The sequence below is a fragment of the Ranitomeya variabilis genome, chromosome 3 (assembly GCF_051348905.1).
Source record: "Ranitomeya variabilis isolate aRanVar5 chromosome 3, aRanVar5.hap1, whole genome shotgun sequence".
Lineage (NCBI taxonomy): Eukaryota > Metazoa > Chordata > Amphibia > Anura > Dendrobatidae > Ranitomeya > Ranitomeya variabilis.
In genome coordinates this window covers 693,341,349-693,361,128 of record NC_135234.1, presented here as the reverse complement: position 1 = coordinate 693,361,128, position 19,780 = coordinate 693,341,349, and the positions used below count along the sequence as shown (strand labels likewise).

The window sequence follows — 19,780 nt, the reverse complement described above, 5'->3', positions numbered from 1 at the left end:
TTCATCAGGGGTAATTAGGATTAGTAAATCCCATATTCTCTATTGTGTGCACCAAACGAGACCCTGAAGGAGCTTCTGTTCTCTGCATAGAAAATGACAGCAAGTATTATTACGCCCGATGTCGGAAAGGGGTTAGCACCACGATTTGTGATGAACTAAATGTAGGTATAGTACAATGTCAAAGATTTCACATCTTATATCACATGGGTGATATCTATTGTAAATTTTACAATAGCTCAAAAACCGGCGAATCCTCGCATGGCTCAATGCTAGGGGGATTCAAAAGTCTGCAGTCACACACAGAGACAAACAAAGTGACCGCAGACTTTTAATTTTAGGTCGGACAGTATAGTCTTCCATTCAGTATTATGGGCCTCATATGTCTCAGTCAGAATAATGGACCCCTTATAATGTTCCATACAGGTATATTGAGCCCCATGTAATGCTTCATACAGTATAATCGTCTCCATATATTGCTCTATACAGTATAATGAGCCCCATATAATGCTCCATACCTTATAATGAGCTCCATATATAGCTCCATACAGTATTATTGGACTCATTTAATGCTCCATACAGTGTAATGGCACCATATATTGCTCCATACAGTATATAATAGCTCCATATATTGTTCTGTACAGTATAATGAGCCTCATATAATGCTCTCTCTCTCTCTTTCTTTCTCTATACTGCTCAAAAAAATAAAGGGAACCATAAAATACCACATTATAGATTTTTCTGAATTAAATATTCCAGTTGCAAATTTGTATTCATTGCATAGTGGAATGTGTTCAGAACAATAAAACATAACAATTATCAATGTAAATCAAAATGAATATCCCATGGAGGTCTGGATTTGGAATGATACTCAAAATCAAAGTGGAAAATCAAATTACAGGCTGATCCAACTTCAGTGAAAATGCCTCATGACAAGGAAAAGATGCCCAGTAGTGTGTGTGGCCTCCACGTGCCTGTGTGACCTCCCTACAACGCCTGGGCATGCTCCTGATTAGGCGGCTGATGGTCTCCTGAGGGATCTCCTCCCAGACCTGGACTAAAGCATCTGCCAACTCCTGGACAGTCTGTGGTGCAACGTGATGTTGGTGGATGGTGCGAGTCATGATGTCCCATATGTGTTCAATCGGATTCAGGTCTGGGGAACGGGCGGGCCAGTCCATAGCTTCAATGCCTTCATCTTGCAGGAACTGCTGACACACTCCAGCCACATGAGGTCTGGCATTGTCCTGCATTAGGAGGAACCAAGGGCCAACCGCACCAGCATATGGTCTCACAAGTGGTCTGAGGATCTCATATCGGTACCTAATGGCAGTCAGGCTACCTCTGGTGAGCACATGGAGGGCTGTGCGGCCCTACAAAGAAATGTCAGAGTATACAGCCCTCATGTAGAGCATACAGCCCTCGTGTAGAGTATACAGCCCTCGTGTAGAGTATACGTCCATCGTGTAGAGTATACAGCCCTTGTGCCGAGTATACAGCCCTCTTGTAGAGTATACAGCCCTCATGTAGAGTATACAGCCCCCCATGGAGAGCATACAGCCCTCATGTAGAGCATACAGCCCTCGTGTAGAGCATACAGCCCTCGTGTAGAGTATACAGCCCTCGTGTAGAGTATACAGCTATCATGGAGAGTATACACCCCTCGTGTAGAGTATACAGCCCTCATGTTGCCATCACAGCTGCCGCTCTGCCCTGTGCCTGTAGTGAGGGCTCAGCCCCGGGTGAGATCCCCCTGTAGCGCCACAGCCTCCCACTGATGACGGCTGGGGAGGGCGGAAGTGACGCAGATGCTCGGGTTGAATGTGTGAGGAGGAGATATGGAGATGAGAAGGCGGCGGGGAAAAGTGTAGTCCGGCAAGTGTCACTGCAGTCCTGGTAAGAGGAAGCGGAGATGATCCAGGTGATGTTGTTGGGGGAGGATCTAAATTGATCCTTCACGGTTGACTCAGTGATTTCCAAATTAATCTACAGGGCGTTGCCGGCAACTGAAAATGACCAGACGGATGGGGGATCGAGCAGATCTCTGGCCCCCGTTTTATTGTGTATCGCTTTTCATAATCATAGAAATTATACTTCAACCAATCAGCATAAGAACACGCTCACAGTTCTTAACCTATAAGAATGCAGGAAAAACTTAACCCATGAGTATACAGAAAAACCGGAAACTACATATATGGTCATATCTTCTTGGCATAGTATGTGTCTTTCTAACAGGTGCCTCAGTCTTGTATAGCGATACACCCCCGAATCTATTATCTGGCTCGAGTCAGAAGACTCAAGGTCTTTATACCAATTATGAACCATAGCCTAGTTGAATAACAGGCTTGTGAACAACAAGATAAAGTTACTTCATGGCAGCTGTAACCTTTTACCTAATTAAATAACAGAATTTATCTTTAAGCAACAAGAAAATGGAGTCGAAAAGCACAAAATGGAGAACCTTTCATAATTTGTTCCTTCACATTCCCCCTTAGATAAATTTTGTTAATTAATGTCCAGCATCAGAGGTACTATCCCAAGCTCTAAGCTCGAGGGGTACTGGTCTTCACATGACTGGTGCCATGTTACCAGCCATGGCTGTTGCGGCGTACCCGTCCCCCCTGTATACTAGAATTTACACGAATAACAATTATTGATAACAGTAGTGGGGATCTTTTGAAGATAGCCATGCGCTTGGCTTCAACATCTTCATCAGGTAACTTTGTGAAATCGGTGTAGAGAAGAGGGGTGGCAACGCTTTTGGTATCATCATTAGTTGTCTTAGTGCAGAATTTCCTAATACATACAGAAATACACCAAAGAACAAGTTTTAGTATTACATACATGACAAGGATAAAGGCAACAATATATAACAAACTTTGAAAGATTTCAGCTATCCAGCCCCCAAGTCCCTCAAACCAATTGGGTGGATTAAGAAAGGAGAAGGTGTCTGCCCACCATCTGTCCTTATTACGGTCATTGTCTTTATCATATTAATCTTCGAGTCTTTGAATATCCTCTAACTTTAACTTCATAGTGCTATTGGGATCTGTATAATGACAGCATGCGGGTCCAATAACCTGACACGTATCACCCTGTGCTGCTGTTAAGTAATCCAGTACTACAGTATATTGATTAGTGACTATGATAAGTTGATTTGGACAGCAACAGTAATATTAAGTATATCCAATATATCCCAAATTTGATCATCTAGAAAATCTGTGGCCCTAACCAATGTATCCCACATTTGTGTAATCATAGGGTAAATAAAAATAGAACTGACAATTTTATTGGCTATACCCATCTGTACTACTAATCTTTCATGATATTGTACAAACTTATTATTCAAGGATATTGGGGAATTTGGGCTGTCCCATGCGGTTACCAATATTATTATATGGCAATACGAAAAACCAAAACATTATGTCCCCTTATTTGCTATTAGTCTGTTTGACCAGCTTGCAGTGCGATGCGTAGATCCACGTCGGCCTTCCTTCCAGCTTTACTGACATAGGAGTGATACTGAGGACTTGGTAGGGACCGTCATACAAAGGTTCTAGTCCGTATTTTCTGACATGGCTTTTCACGACCACAAAATCACCAGACTTCAAGTTGTAACAAGTGTCGGTTTCTGCTGAATCTGGAAGGGAAGGAAAAAACTAAAATATGGATGTTAGCAAGATTTTTACTAGGCTGAATAACATATTGAACAGCACAGTCAGTTTCTTCTAATAACTACTGAGGCTGGAAATTTGCAACTGAGGGCCTAGCACTGTTGTGAACTCTGTTCTCGGGCTCCCTCTTGTGGTCACAAGTGGTACTGTGTGAGTGTTATCTTTGGGCTCCCTCTGGTGGCTCTTTTTGTCTTTCTGCGGGTCTGTGGCTGGTATCAGCTGTCTCGTCACCTGCTAGTTAGGTTTCCTATTTAACTCACCTGGACCTTCATTTGTTGCCTGCTGTCGATGTATTCAGTGCTATTCTGATCTCTCCTGACTACATTCGTTATCAGTCTCTCCAAGAGAAGCTAAGTTTCTGTTTGTTCATTTTTTGCTCATCAGTGTTCAATATGTTTCTTAGTATATTATGAGTTCTGTCCAGCTTGCTAATATGTGATTTCCTCGCTTGCTGGTAGCTCTGGGGTGTGGAGTTTCTCCCCTCACATCGTTAGTTGGTGTGGGGGTTCTGGCATTCTCTGCGTGGATATTTTTGTATAGGGTTTTTTACTGACCGCACAGCTTCCTCGCTATGTTCTGCTATCTAGTGTTAGCGGGCCTCATTTTGCTAAACCTGTTTCATTTCTACGTTTGTATTTTCCCCTTAAATCACCGTTATTATTTGTGGGGGGCTTTCTATATCTTTGGGGTTATTTCTCTGAGGCAAGTGAGGTCTTTGCTTTCTCTCTAGGGGTAGCTAGTTTCTCAGGCTGTGAAGAGACGTCTAGGATTTTTAGGTACGTTCCATGGCTGCCTTTAGTGTGTGTTGGATAGGATCAGGATTGCGGTCAGTCCAGTTACCACATCCCCAGAGCTCGTCCTATGTTCATTTACTTAGCAGGTCAGATTTGTGATCCTAAGCCACTAAGGATCATAAGTACAGCAGGCCGAAAAGTGTTAAATGCATTGCCGAAGCGGGATAAGAGAAGTCCTGAGTGTTTTTTTTTTTTTTTCCTTTGCTGCAGTGTGTCTAGGTTCTCTCCTCCCCTTAATCTTTGGGTGGCTCTGAGTTCAGCTGCAGACATGGATATTCAGAGTCTGACTTCTAGTATGGATCATCTTGCTGCAAGGGTACAAAGCATTCAGGATTTTGTTGTTCACAGTCCTATGTCAGAGCCTCAAATACCTATTCCTGAGTTGTTTTCTGGAGATAGATCTAGGTTTCTGAATTTTAAGAATAATTGCAAATTATTTCTTTCTTTGAGACCTCGTTCCTCTGGTGATTCCGCTCAGCAAGTTAAAATTATTATTTCCTTGTTACGTGGTGACCCTCAAGATTGGGCATTCTCCCTAATGCCAGGAGACCCTGCATTGCTGAATGTGGATGCATTTTTTCTGGCGCTTGGATTGCTTTATGAGGAACCTAATCTTGAGAACCAGGCAGAAAAGGCTTTGCTGGCCCTCTCTCAGGGTCAGGATGAAGCTGAGGTGTATTGTCAGAAATTTAGGAAATGGTCGGTGCTTACTCAATGGAATGAGTGTGCCCTGGCTGCAAATTTCAGAAAAGGTCTTTCTGAAGCCATTAAGAATGTTATGGTGGGGTTCCCCACGCCTGCAAGTCTGAATGAGTCAATGGCTTTGACCATTCAGATTGATCGGCGTTTGCGGGAGCGCAAACCTGCGCACCATCTGGCGGTGTTTTCTGAACAGAAACCTGAGTCTATGCAATGTGACAGAATTCTGACCAGAATTGAACGCAAAATCATAGACGTCAAAATGGGTTGTGCTTTTACTGTGGTGATTCTGCTCATGTTATCTCAGCATGCTCTAAGCGCACAAAAAAGATCGCTAGACCTGTCACCATTGGTACTATACAGCCTAGATTCATTTTGTCTGTTACTTTGATTTGCTCTCTGTCATCCTACTCGGTTATGGCTTTTGTAGATTCAGATGCTGCCCTGAATCTGATGGATTTGTCATTTGCCAGGTGCTGGTTTTATCTTGGAGCCTTTAAAATTCCCTATTCCACTAAAGGGAATTGATGCTACACCATTGGCCAAGAATAAACCTCAGTACTGGACTCAAGTGACCATGTGCATGACTCCTGTACATCAGGAGGTGATTCGCTTTCTTGTGCTACATAATTTGCATGATGTTGTCGTGTTGGGTCTGCCATGGTTGCAGACTCATAATCCAGTCCTGGATTGGAAAGCAATGTCTGTGTCAAGTTGGGGTTGCCAGGGAGTTCATGGCGATGCTCCTTTGGTGTCAATTGCTTCTTCCACTCCTTCTGAAGTCCCTGAGTTTTTGTCGGACTACCAGGATGTATTTGATGAGCCCAAATCCAGTGCCCTACCTCCTCATAGGGATTGTGATTGTGCTATAAATTTGATTCCTGGTAGTAAGTTCCCTAAGGGACGACTTTTTAATTTATCTGTACCAGAACATGCCGCTATGCGGAGTTATATAAAGGAGTCTTTGGAGAAGGGACATATTCGCCCGTCCTCCTCCCCTCTTGGTGCAGGATTCTTTTTTGTGGCCAAGAAGGATGGTTCTCTGAGACCTTGTATAGATTATCGCCTTCTAAATAAAATCACGGTCAAATTTCAGTATCCTTTGCCATTGTTGTCTGATCTGTTTGCTCAGATTAGGGGGTCTAGTTGGTTCACCAAGATAGATCTTCGTGGTGCGTATAACCTTGTGCGTATTAAGCAAGGTGATGAATGGAAAACAGCATTTAATATGCCCGAAGGCCATTTTGAGTACTTGGTGATGCCTTTTGGACTTTCTAATACTCCTTCTGTGTTTCAGTCCTTCATGCACGACATCTTCCGAGAATATCTGGATAAATTTATGATTGTGTATCTAGATGATATTTTGGTCTTTTCTGATGATTGGGAGTCCCATGTGAAGCAGGTCAGGATGGTATTTCAGGTCTTGTGTGCCAATGCCTTATTTATGAAGGGCTCAAAATGTCTCTTCGGAGTCCAGAAGGTTTCCTTTTTGGGCTTTATATTTTCTCCTTCTACTATTGAGATGGATCCAGTCAAGGTCCAGGCTATTCATGACTGGACTCAGCCTACATCTGTTAAGAGTCTTCAGAAGTTCTTGGGTTTTGCAAATTTTTACCGTCGCTTCATCGCTAATTTTTCTGGTGTGGTTAAGCCTTTGACGGATTTGACCAAGAAGGGTTCTGATGTGACTAATTGGTCTCCTGCAGCCGTGGAGGCCTTTCGGGAGCTGAAGCGCCGGTTTTCTTCGGCTCCGGTCTTATGTCAGCCAGATGTCTCTCTTCCTTTCCAGGTCGAGGTTGATGCTTCTGAGATTGGAGCGGGGGCTGTTTTGTCGCAGAGAAGCTCTGATGGCTCTGTGATGAAGCCATGTGCTTTCTTTTCAAGAAAGTTTTCGCCTGCCGAGCGGAATTATGATGTTGGTAATCGGGAGTTGTTGGCAATGAAGTGGGCATTTGAGGAGTGGCGACATTGGCTCGAGGGAGCTAAGCATCGTGTGGTGGTCTTGACTGATCACAAAAATCTGATTTATCTCGAGTCTGCCAAACGGCTGAATCCTAGACAGGCTCGTTGGTCGTTGTTTTTCTCCCGTTTCGATTTCGTGGTCTCGTACCTGCCTGGTTCGAAGAACGTGAAGGCTGATGCTCTTTCTAGGAGTTTTGTGCCTGACTCTCCTGGAGTTTCAGAGCCGTCTGGTATCCTCAGAGAGGGGGTGATTTTGTCTGCCATTTCCCCAGATTTGCGATGAGTGCTGCAGGAATTTCAGGCGGATAGACCTGACCGTTGTCCACCAGAGAGACTGTTTGTCCCAGATAGATGGACCAGCAGAGTTATTTCTGAGGTTCATTCTTCGGTGTTGGCGGGTCATCCTGGGATTTTTGGTACCAGAGATTTGGTGGCTAGATCCTTCTGGTGGCCTTCCTTGTCGCGGGATGTGCGTTCCTTTGTGCAGTCCTGTGGGATTTGTGCTCGGGCTAAGCCTTGCTGTTCTCGTGCCAGCGGTTTGCTTTTGCCTTTGCCTGTTCTGAAGAGGCCTTGGACGCACATTTCCATGGATTTTATTTCGGATCTTCCAGTCTCTCAGAGAATGTCTGTCATCTGGGTGGTTTGTGATCGTTTTTCTAAAATGGTCCATTTGGTGCCCTTGCCTAAGTTGCCTTCCTCCTCCGATTTGGTTCCGCTGTTTTTTCAGAATGTGGTTCGTTTGCACGGCATCCCTGAAAACACTGTGTCTGACAGAGGATCCCAGTTTGTGTCCAGATTTTGGCGGACCTTTTGTGCTAAGATGGGCATTGATTTGTCTTTTTCGTCGGCCTTCCATCCTCAGACGAATGGCCAAACCAAGCGAACTAATCAGACCTTGGAAACTTATTTAAGATGTTTTGTTTCTGCTGATCAGGATGACTGGGTGACTTTTTTACCATTGGCCGAGTTTGCCCTTAATAATCGGGTTAGTTCTGCTACTTTGGTTTTGCCTTTTTTTTGTAATTCTGGTTTTCATCCTCGTTTTTCCTCGGGTCAGGTGGAGCCTTCTGACTGTCCTGGGGTGGATTCTGTGGTGGATAGGTTGCAGCAGATTTGGAACCATGTGGTGGACAATTTGAAGTTGTCACAAGAGAAGGCTCAGCGCTTTGCCAACCGCCGTCGCTGTGTGGGTCCCCGACTTCGTGTTGGGGATTTGGTATGGTTGTCTTCTCGTTATGTTCCTATGAAGGTCTCCTCTCCTAAGTTCAAGCCTCGTTTCATCGGTCCTTATAAGATTTTGGAAATCCTTAACCCTGTGTCCTTTCGTTTGGACCTCCCAGCATCGTTTGCCATTCATAATGTGTTCCATAGGTCTTTGTTGCGGAGGTATGTGGTGCCTGTGGTTCCTTCTGTTGAGCCTCCTGCTGCGGTGCTGGTTGAGGGAGAATTGGAATATGTGGTGGAGAAGATCTTGGATTCTCGTATTTGAAGACGGAGGCTTCAGTATTTGGTTAAGTGGAAGGGCTATTGTCAGGAAGATAATTCCAGGGTTGCCGCCTCTGATGTTCATGCGGCCGATTTGGTTCGTGCCTTTCATGTGGCTCATCCTGATCGCCCTGGGGGTTTTGATGAGGGTTCGGTGACCCCTCCTCAAGGGGGGGGTACTGTTGTGAACTCTGTTCTCGGGCTCCCTCTTGTGGTCACAAGTGGTACTGTGTGAGTGTTATCTTTGGGCTCCCTCTGGTGGCTCTCTTTGTCTTTCTGCGGGTCTGTGGCTGGTATCAGCTGTCTCGTCACCTGCTAGTTAGGTTTCCTATTTAACTCACCTGGACCTTCATTTGTTGCCTGCTGTCGATGTATTCAGTGCTATTCTGATCTCTCCTGACTACATTCGTTATCAGTCTCTCCAAGAGAAGCTAAGTTTCTGTTTGTTCATTTTTTGCTCATCAGTGTTCAATATGTTTCTTAGTATATTATGAGTTCTGTCCAGCTTGCTAATATGTGCTTTTCTCGCTTGCAGGTAGCTCTGGGGTGCGGAGTTTCTCCCCTCACATCGTTAGTTGGTGTGGGGGTTCTGGCATTCTCTGCGTGGATATTTTTGTATAGGGTTTTTTACTGACCGCACAGCTTCCTCGCTATCTTCTGCTATCTAGTGTTAGCGGGCCTCATTTTGCTAAACCTGTTTCATTTCTACGTTTGTATTTTCCCCTTAACTCACCGTTATTATTTGTGGGGGGCTTTCTATATCTTTGGGGTTATTTCTCTGAGGCAAGTGAGGTCTTTGCTTTCTCTCTAGGGGTAGCTAGTTTCTCAGGCTGTGAAGAGACGTCTAGGATTTTTAGGTACGTTCCACGGCTGCCTTTAGTGTGTGTTGGATAGGATCAGGATTGCGGTCAGTCCAGTTACCACATCCCCAGAGCTCGTCCTATGTTCATTTACTTAGCAGGTCAGATTTGTGATCCTAAGCCACTAAGGATCATAACATAGCACCAAACAATATCTCATATGGGGACAGGCCATGTTTTGCCTTAGGGGTAGTACAAATGTGGTACAGTACAATGGGTAGGAGCTCTGGCCATGGAGCCGTTGTCTCCTGCATCATTTTGGTCAATTGTCCCTTCAGTGTGCCGTTCAGCCTCTCAACTTTCCCACTAAATTGTGGATGGTACGGAGTCCGGAGGGCTACAGTGGATCCAAGCATTATCAAAACCTCCTGATACACATGAGAAGAAAAGGCCGGACCTTGGTCACTTTCGACGACTTCTGGAACACCATATCTGCATATAACTTCCATCACCAGTTTCTTTGCTGTGGTCTTTGCAGTCATGTTGGTAACGGGGAATACTTTTGGCCAACTGGAGAACATGTCGACAACCACCAGACAATATTCATACCTTCCAGACTTAGGCAATGTGATGTGGTCCACCTGGAGCCTTTGGAAAGGATAGTCGGGCTTAGCAAGATGCTTCGGGGGTACACGTTGATGTTGACCAGGATTACAGGTCTGACACATATTACATGCACGGTTGAGTGCTGTCAGGACTGTAGAAATACCTGGAGCCTAGTAGAATTTATGTACCAGGGCTAGGGCCTGGTTTTTTTCCTCGATGTGTGGGCCCATGTGCCCACGTGGCAATAGCAGGGTACATTCGCTTAGGGAGACACACAAGTTGGTCCTTTTTCCAGAGACCATGTCCATACGTGCTCCATCAGCCTTCCACAGCTTCACTTCTTCCTTTGGGGACATTCTCTGCATCGTCATTAATCGGTCTCGCGGGGTCCGACAGAAAACCTCAGTCTGTCGTGGATCATCAGGTTCCTGTAGAGTCAGTGTTTCTTGTAACTGTTTACGCTGAGAGCGTGTGGTCACCAGAGTTGGTATGGTCTGTTCAACGGGTAGGAGAGCAGCAGCTTTTGCTTGCATATCCGCAAAGGCGTTACCAACAGTGTGTGGACTTTTCCTAGGACCGTGCGCCTTAACTTTGATAATGGCCACCTGGGTAGGTAATTTGATTGAGTCCATGAGGGTTTTAACAGCTTCAGCATTCTTCACTGGAGTCCCGGCGGTAGTAATAAACCCTCGATTGGCCCATAGGGCTTCGAAATCATGAGCAATACCAAATGCATACTGTGAGTCCGTGTATATATTAGCCCGCCTGTCTTTGGCCAGAACACATGCAGTAGACAGAGCCTGAAGTTCTACTTCTTGTGCTGACAGTGAGGGAGGGAGTGCAGCTCCGTGCACTACAGTATCTTCCGTAGTAACAGCGTATCCGGTGTGGAATCTGCCAAAATCATCACCATATCTTAAACCGTCTTTCAGGGCATTGTAGAGAGTTTGCATTATGCGGGATGCGTCCGGTATCCACTGACGACAATAAGTACATAGTCCAAGAAAACGCTGGAGTTCAGTCTCATCTTTCGGAAAAGGAAGGGAGCTGACGGCTATTTTTCTTTTTTTTTTTTTTTTGTGAGGTGTCTGACACCCTGAAGGAGACAGTGACCCAAAAATATCACTTGACCAAGGCAGAACTGAAGTTTCGAGGCCGGTACACAGGGGGTTGGCCGGGTGGGGTCTTTTTCTTAACGGGAAACAAGGGCGTGTTACATGGGGAAACACAGGGTATCAGGGCACCATTATCGAGTAACGTTTGTATTTGCCCCTTGAGGCACTGCTCCTGATCATGTTTCAAAGGGTACTGATGGACTTTGGGAAAAGGGGTACCAGGTTTGAAAAACACTTTTACTGGTTCTACAGGCATTATTGGGGGTGGATCTGGGCCTATCAGGGCCATCATAACCGTAGGAAGGGCATGTAGGATACAGATCTCATTGTGTTCATCTGCATGGGGGTTATATAACGTAAGGAACATCTGACCATCATCTTGGAATAGTATTCTGGAGCGGAACTGTGATAATAAATCTGTCCCTGTAAATTTACCGGACATATAGGAGAGATTACGAACTGAGCTGTGACTTCAGGGAAAGGGTCCCACAGGGATAGGTTTTGTAAGGGTATATTTATTGGGTCTGCCATCTACTCTAATTAAAACAAGCTCTTGGTCTGAGAATTGACATGGCGGGGCTGGGGAGGGAGATTTCCAGACATAGGGTTAAAAAAAATATTGGATTTGTGTAAGATGGGGAGGGCAGGAGCTGAAGTCTGTTACGTGGGCCACTGATAAGGAACGGAGCTGCGTCCTTGCAGCTGTGGGGGCTGAGATTGGAGCAGGAATCACTGCGGCCACTGATTTAACCTTTAATTTCCCTGCTGATGCAGAGCGGGGTAAGTTCTTAAAACCTTTTTTTACTACTTTTAATGCATCATCTGGAGTGGAAGTCTCGATATCAGGTCTAAAGGACATTATTGCCTCTTTCAATTCAGGTTTAAGGCCGAACATTAAAGCTGCCACAAAAATGTGTGAATGGGCTTTATTTTACAATGAGAATCCCAGATCTTTAAATACTACCATAAGACGCCCATAGAACTTCTCGGCAGTCCAGGATATATTGGTGCCTTGGCTTTAAGGGGCATAGGGCTTACAGTCGGGAGTAGAGGCTTAATTTCCTGGGGAGGGACCATATTATCTAGCAGGGAAACCCCCTGTCCCAAATTTTTGATTGTTTGCTTTCCTGACACATTAATCTCAGTCACTTTCTCAGTTCCTTCTAGTACCACAAAACATCCAGTTTTTTTGTCATAGTAATAGACAACTTTCCCTTTTCAACGTAATTCACTTCCTCTGTTGATCCTCAATTTGCTATATATCAACCACTCAACTTGAAGCAGGTGCTTTAAACAAAACACAAATCTCCCAGCGCGTACTACACCAAGAAAATACAAAGAGAACGCAGCTACGTGCCCCCTCCATTCCAGGGACACAGAGATAAGAAAATCGCAGCATTCCTCAGCACAGAAAAAAGAAAGCAATAACGCAGCTGTTTGACTCCCCCCTCCCATCAGGTATCGTACAGAAACGGAATACAGCAGTTCTCAGACTTAATTAATTTCTACAAAACCTTCAGCACACAATTCACATGCCAGAACACCTTAGAAAAACCAATAATTGAGAATATTTTCCCCGTCTTTGGGCTAACAATATCAGATTCATCACACAAATTCAAAGTCTTCTTTTCCTTCCACGGAAACTGATTCTCCTTTAAAGCTAAATATCCTTACTTAGTCGTGCATAGTACTAGAGCGGCCGTATAGTCTATTCCACTAGGTTTACCTGTCCCCCGCTGGGACAACCCTAAAACGCAGTACTCAGTGAAAGGAGGAGGGCGTCTTAGACTTTCCCTCTGGACACCTCTGGACATATATAAATATATAATTCCTGAGTTACGCATCCTACCCAATCTTCGATCACCTCACCGCGCCTGATTCTAACAGTGATCAGGAATTCAGGATATTTTGACTATAAAGAGAATTACATCACTGGTCAATCCGGGGTGTCCGTCCCTTATGAGGTACGGTTCGAGCACTGGGCTTCCAACGGAACTACACCTCTATGATTCCACCCAAAAATCACCCCACCATCGGGGACAAACCTCAGATCCTCTTTGCAGCAACAAACACTGGAAAACCACACCAAACGGTCAGTCTGGACAGTATAACTGCCAACTTACCGTGGTTGTTGTGGGGGATGATCAGTCCCACTTTTCCAGTGCCTGTGTCCGGTACGAGGGTCCTTTGTCTTGTTGTCCTCCGGGGGGCAGAGGCGTTCCTGTTTGGGGCCCCACGTTTTCGGGCGCCAACTGTTGAGGGAGGATCTAAATTGATCCTTCACGGTTGACTCAGTGATTTCCAAATTAATCTACAGGGCGTTGCCGGCAACTGAAAATGACCAGACGGAGACGTGTGTCTCTGTATGAGGGATCGAGCAGATCTCTGGCCCCCGTTTTATTGTGTATCGCTTTTCATAATCATAGAAATTATACTTCAACCAATCAGCATAAGAACACACTCACAGTTCTTAACCTATAAGAATGCAGGAAAAACTTAACCCATGAGTATACAGAAAAACCGGAAACTACATATATGGTCATATCTTCTTGGCATAGTATGTGTCTTTCTAACAGGTGCCTCAGTCTTGTATAGCGATACACCGCCGAATCTATTATCTGGCTCGAGTCAGAAGACTCAAGGTCTTTATACCAATTATCCTAGTGTAGCCTAGTTGAATAACAGGCTTGTGACGTGTGTCTCTGTATGAGGGATCGAGCAGATCTCTGGCCCCCGTTTTATTGTGTATCGCTTTTCATAATCATAGAAATTATACTTCAACCAATCAGCATAAGAACACGCTCACAGTTCTTAACCTATAAGAATGCAGGAAAAACTTAACCCATGAGTATACAGAAAAACCGGAAACTACATATATGGTCATATCTTCTTGGCATAGTATGTGTCTTTCTAACAGGTGCCTCAGTCTTGTATAGCGATACACCCCCGAATCTATTATCTGGCTCGAGTCAGAAGACTCAAGGTCTTTATACCAATTATCCTAGTATAGCCTAGTTGAATAACAGGCTTGTGAACAACAAGATAAAGTTACTTCATGGCAGTTGTAACCTTTTACCTAATTAAATAACAGAATTTATCTTTAAGCAACAAGAAAATGGAGTCGAAAAGCACAAAATGGAGAACCTTTCATAATTTGTTCCTTCACAATGTATATATTTCTACTGTATGGGGGGGTATTGTGTATCTGTGGTGGCTGCTCTCAGGTGGGGGGGTATTGGGTATCTGTGGTGGCCGCTCTCAGGTGTGGGGGGTATTCTGTATCTGGGGTGCCCGCTCTCAGGTGTAGGGGGGGTATTTTGTATCTGCGGTGCCCGCTCTCAGGTGTGGGGGTATTGTGTATCTGCGGTGCCCGCTCTCAGGTGTGGGGGGTATTGTGTATCTGTGGTGGCAGCTCTCAGGTGTGGGGAGGTATTGTGTATCTGCGGTGCCCGCTCTCAGGTGTGGGGGTATTGTGTATCTGCGGTGCCTGCTCTCAGGTGGGGGGGTATTGTGTATCTGTGGTGGCAGCTCTCAGGTGTGGGGGGGTATTGTGTATCTGCGGTGCCCGCTCTCAGGTGTGGGGGTATTGTGTATCTGCGGTACCTGCTCTCAGGTGTGGGGGGGTATTGTGTATCTGCGGTGCCTGCTCTCAGGTGTGGGGGGTATTGTGTATCTGCGGTGCCTGCTCTCAGATGTGGGGGTATTGTGTATCTGTGGTGGCCGCTCTCAGGTGTGGGGGGTATTGTGTATCTGCGGTGCCTGCTCTCAGGTGTGGGGGGCATTGTGTATCTGTGGTGGCTGCTCTCAGGTGTGAGGGGTATTGTGTATCTGCGGTGCCCACTCTCAGGTGTGGGGGTATTGTGTATCTGTGGTGGCCGCTCTCAGGTGTGGGGGGGTATTGTGTATCTGCGGTGCCCGCTCTCAGGTGTGAGGGTATTGTGTATCTGCGGTGCCCGCTCTCAGGTGTGAGGGTATTGTGTATCTGCGGTGCCCGCTCTCAGGTGTGAGGGTATTATGTATCTGCGGTGCCCGCTCTCAGGTGGGGGGGTATTGTGTACCTGCGGTGCCTGCTCTCAGATGTGGGGTGGTATTGTCTATCTGCGGTGCCCGCTCTCAGGTGTGGGGGGGTATTGTCTATCTGCGGTGCCCGCTCTCAGGTGTGGGGGGGTATTGTGTATCTGCGGTGCCCGCTCTCAGGTGTGAGGGTATTGTGTATCTGCAGTGCCCGCTTTCAGGTGGGGGGTATTGTGTATCTGCGGTGCCCGCTCTCAGGTGGGGGGGTATTGTGTATCTGCGGTGCCCGCTCTCAGGTGTGGGGGGAATTTGGCCTACTTGTTTGGTTGGGCCTACTAACAGTGTCTGCCGCTCCTTGGTGTTCTCCTCCACTGAATATAGCTGAGCTTCAATCTTCAGGCTTTCGGCCTACATCAGATATTAAACTGCATTTGGCCTACTTGTTTGGTTGGGCCCTAGTAACGGTGTGTGAGGCTCCTTGCTTTTCTCCTCCACTGAACAAAGCAGTGCCGCCTGTTTACTCCTGTTACCAATTTTGAACTTTAAAAGTTTGAATAATAATTTGAATAATAAAGTGGGCCTACTAACTGTGTCTGCCACTCATTACAGTTGCCCATAGCTCCCAACCGTCCCGCATTGTGCTGGACTGTCCTGGTTTTCAGCCTGTGCCCCGCTGTCCAGCGCAGGACACGCTGATCCCGCAGACAGCAGGACCGACACGCCCCTTTGTGTTAAGCCATGCCCCGGGCCCTTACCCTTCCATGTTCCGTATGGCTGCCTGCTTTCTGTGCACAGGACCTGTGATGAGGTCACAGGAGGGGAGGAGTCTGGGGTCACATGATCGGGACCTCCGAAGTTGTGCTGGTTGCCAACTTGCCGCTGCAGGATGAGGTAAGTAATGGCTGTGTGTGGGGTCAGGAGGTGTACAGTGTGGATGTAGCAGAGCTGTGTGTGTGCGAGGTGTGGGGAGCGGAGCCGTGTGTGCGAGGTGTACGGAGCGGAGCCGTGTGTGTGCGAGGTGTGCGGAGCGGAGCCGTGTGTGCGAGGTGTACGGAGCGGAGCCGTGTGTGTGCGAGGTGTACGGAGCGGAGCCGTGTGTGTGCGAGGTGTACGGAGCAGAGCCGTGTGTGTGTGCGAGGTGTACGGAGCAGAGCCGTGTGTGTACGGAGCCGTGTGTATGAGGTGTACGGAGCGGAGCTGAATGTGTACGAGGTGTATGGAGCGGAGCGCGTGTGTACGGAGCGGAGCCGTGTGTGCGAGGTGTACGGAGCGGAGCCGTGTGTGTGCGAGGTGTACGGAGCGGAGCCGTGTGTGTGCGAGGTGTACGGAGCAGAGCCGTGTGTGTGTGCGAGGTATACGGAGCAGAGCCGTGTGTGTACGGAGCGGAGCCGTGTGTATGAGGTGTACGGAGCGGAGCTGAATGTGTATGGAGCGGAGCGCGTGTGTACGGAGCGGAACCGTGTGTGCAAAGTGTACGGAGCACAGCCGCGTGTGTAGGAGTAGCTATGTGTGGCCATTATATGGTACGAAGTATCATGTGCGGCCAATATACAGTATGGAGCATCATGTGCGGTCATTATACAGTATGGAGCATCATGTGCAGTCATTATACAGTATGGAGCATCATGTGGGGTCATTATACAGTATTGAGCATCATGTGGGGTCATTATACAGTATGGAGCATCGTGTGCAGCCAGTATACAGTATGGAGCCTCATGTGCAGTCATTATACAGTATGGAGCATCATGTGCGGTCATTATACAGTATGGAGCATCATGTGGGGTCATTATACAGTATTGAGCATCATGTGGGGTCATTATACAGTATTGAGCATCGTGTGTGGTCATTATACAGTATGGAGCGTCGTGTGTGGCCATTGTACACTATGGAGCGTCGTGTGTGGCCATTTTACAGTATGGAGCGTCGTGTGTGGCCATTGTACAGCATGGAGCGTCGTGTGTGTGGCCACTGTACACTATGGAGCGTCGTGTGTGGCCATTGTACAGTATGGAGCGTTGTGTGTGGCCATTGTACAGTATGGAGCGTCGTGTGTGGCCATTGTACAGCATGGAGCGTCGTGTGTGGCCATTGTACAGCATGGAGCGTCGTGTGTGGCCATTGTACACTATAGAGCGTCGTGTGTGGCCATTGTACAGTATTGAGCGTCGTGTGTGGCCATTGTACAGCATGGAGCGTCGTTTGTGGCCATTGTACACTATGGAGCGTCGTGTGTGGCCATTGTACAGCATGGAGCGTCGTGTGTGGCCATTGTACACTATAGAGCGTCGTGTGTGGCCATTGTACAGTATTGAGCGTCGTGTGTGGCCATTGTACACTATGGAGCGTCGTGTGTGGCCATTGTACACTATAGAGCGTCGTGTGTGGCCATTGTACAGTATTGAGCGTCGTGTGTGGCCATTGTACAGTATGGAGCGTCGTGTGTGACCATTGTACACTATAGAGCGTCGTGTGTGGCCATTGTACACTATGGAGCGTCGTGTGTGGCCATTGTACACTATGGAGCGTCGTGTGTGGCCATTGTACACTATGGAGCGTCATGTGTGGCCATTGTACACTATGGAGCGTCGTGTGTGGCCATTGTACACTATGGAGCGTCATGTGTGGCCATTGTACACTATGGAGCGTCGTGTGTGGCCATTGTACACTATGGAGCGTCGTGTGTGGCCATTGTACACTATGGAGCGTCGTGTGTGGCCATTGTACACTATGGAGCGTCGTGTGTGGCCATTGTACATTATGGAGCGTCGTGTGTGGCCATTGTACAGTATGGAGCGTCGTGTGTGGCCATTGTACAATATGGAGCGTCGTGTGTGGCCATTGTACAATATGGAGCGTCGTGTGTGGCCATATTTTTTTTTGTTCATAATTATTGTTTGCGAAACATTGTGATCAGAAGTGCTAAATGGGTGTGGTTGGGGCGTGGCTAGTTGTGAAATGGGTGTGGTCAGAGGTGTGGCCTAAAATTTGCCGCGGAGCGCGTGTGTACGGAGCGGAGCCGTGTGTGCGAGGTGTACGGAGCGGAGCCGTGTGTGTGCGAGGTGTACGGAGCGGAGCCGTGTGTGTGCGAGGTGTACGGAGCGGAGCCGTGTGTGTGTGCGAGGTGTACGGAGCAGAGCCGTGTGTGTGTGCGAGGTGTACGGAGCAGAGCCGTGTGTGTGTGCGAGGTGTACGGAGCAGAGCCGTGTGTGTACGGAGCGGAGCCGTGTGTACGAGGTGTATGGAGCGGAGCGCGTGTACGGAGCGGAACCGTGTGTGCAAAGTGTACGGAGCACAGCCGCGTGTGTAGGAGTAGCTATGTGTGGCCATTATATGGTACGAAGTATCATGTGCGGCCAGTTTACAGTATGGAGCATCATGTGCGGTCATTATACAGTATGGAGCATCATGTGCAGTCATTATACAGTATGGAGCATCATGTGCAGCCAGTATACAGTATGGAGCCTCATGTGCAGTCATTATACAGTATGGAGCATCTTGTGCGGTCATTATACAGTATGGAGCATCATGTGGGGTCATTATACAGTATTGAGCATCATGTGGGGTCATTATACAGTATGGAGCATCGTGTGTGGTCATTATACAGTATGGAGCGTCGTGTGTGGCCATTGTACAGCATGGAGCGTCGTGTGTGGCCATTGTACAGCATGGAGCGTCGTGTGTGGCCATTGTACACTATAGAGCGTCGTGTGTGGCCATTGTACAGTATTGAGCGTCGTGTGTGGCCATTGTACAGCATGGAGCGTCGTGTGTGGCCATTGTACAGTATGGAGCGTCGTGTGTGGCCACTGTACACTATAGAGCGTCGTGTGTGGCCATTGTACAGCATGGAGCGTCGTTTGTGGCCATTGTACACTATAGAGCGTCGTGTGTGGCCATTGTACAGTATAGAGCGTCGTGTGTGGCCACTGTACACTATGGAGCGTCGTTTGTGGCCATTGTACACTATAGAGCGTCGTGTGTGGCCATTGTACAGTATGGAGCGTCGTGTGTGGCCATTGTACAGCATGGAGCGTCGTGTGTGGCCATTGTACAGTATGGAGCGTCGTGTGTGGCCATTGTACACTATAGAGCGTCGTGTGTGGCCATTGTATAGTATGGAGCGTCGTGTGTGGCCATTGTACAGTATGGAGCGTCGTGTGTGGCCATTGTACAATATGGAGCGTCGTGTGTGGCCATTGTACAGTATTGAGCGTCGTGTGGGGTCATTATACAGTATGGAGCATCGTGTGTGGTCATTATACAGTATGGAGCGTCGTGTGTGGCCATTGTACAGCATGGAGCGTCGTGTGTGGCCATTGTACAGTATGGAGCGTCGTGTGTGGCCATTGTACACTATAGAGCGTCGTGTGTGGCCATTGTATAGTATGGAGCGTCGTGTGTGGCCATTGTACAGTATGGAGCGTCGTGTGTGGCCATTGTACAATATGGAGCGTCGTGTGTGGCCATTGTACAGTATTGAGCGTCGTGTGTGGCGACTGTACACTATGGAGCGTCGTGTGTGGCCATTGTACACTATGGAGCGTCGTGTGTGGCCATTGTACAATATGGAGCGTCGTGTGTGGCCATTGTACAATATGGAGCGTCGTGTGTGGCCATATTTTTTTTGTTCATAA

The 19,780-nt window shown here is 47.2% G+C and overlaps 1 protein-coding gene across 3 annotated transcripts in view; it reads left to right on the top strand.

The window, feature by feature from the left end:
* The window catches only part of LOC143817066 (mitochondrial ornithine transporter 1-like), a 150,255-nt gene that overhangs the window by 76,693 nt on the left and 53,782 nt on the right, over positions 1-19,780 (top strand). For 2 of the 3 annotated variants that reach the window (XM_077298161.1, XM_077298159.1), the window contains exon 1: positions 1,548-1,918. The exons of the other annotated variant lie outside the window; for it this stretch is intronic. The gene's annotated coding sequence lies outside the window, so the exon portion shown is untranslated. Of the gene's footprint in view, positions 1-1,547; positions 1,919-19,780 lie in introns of those variants that run through there. 3 annotated transcript variants of the gene reach the window in all.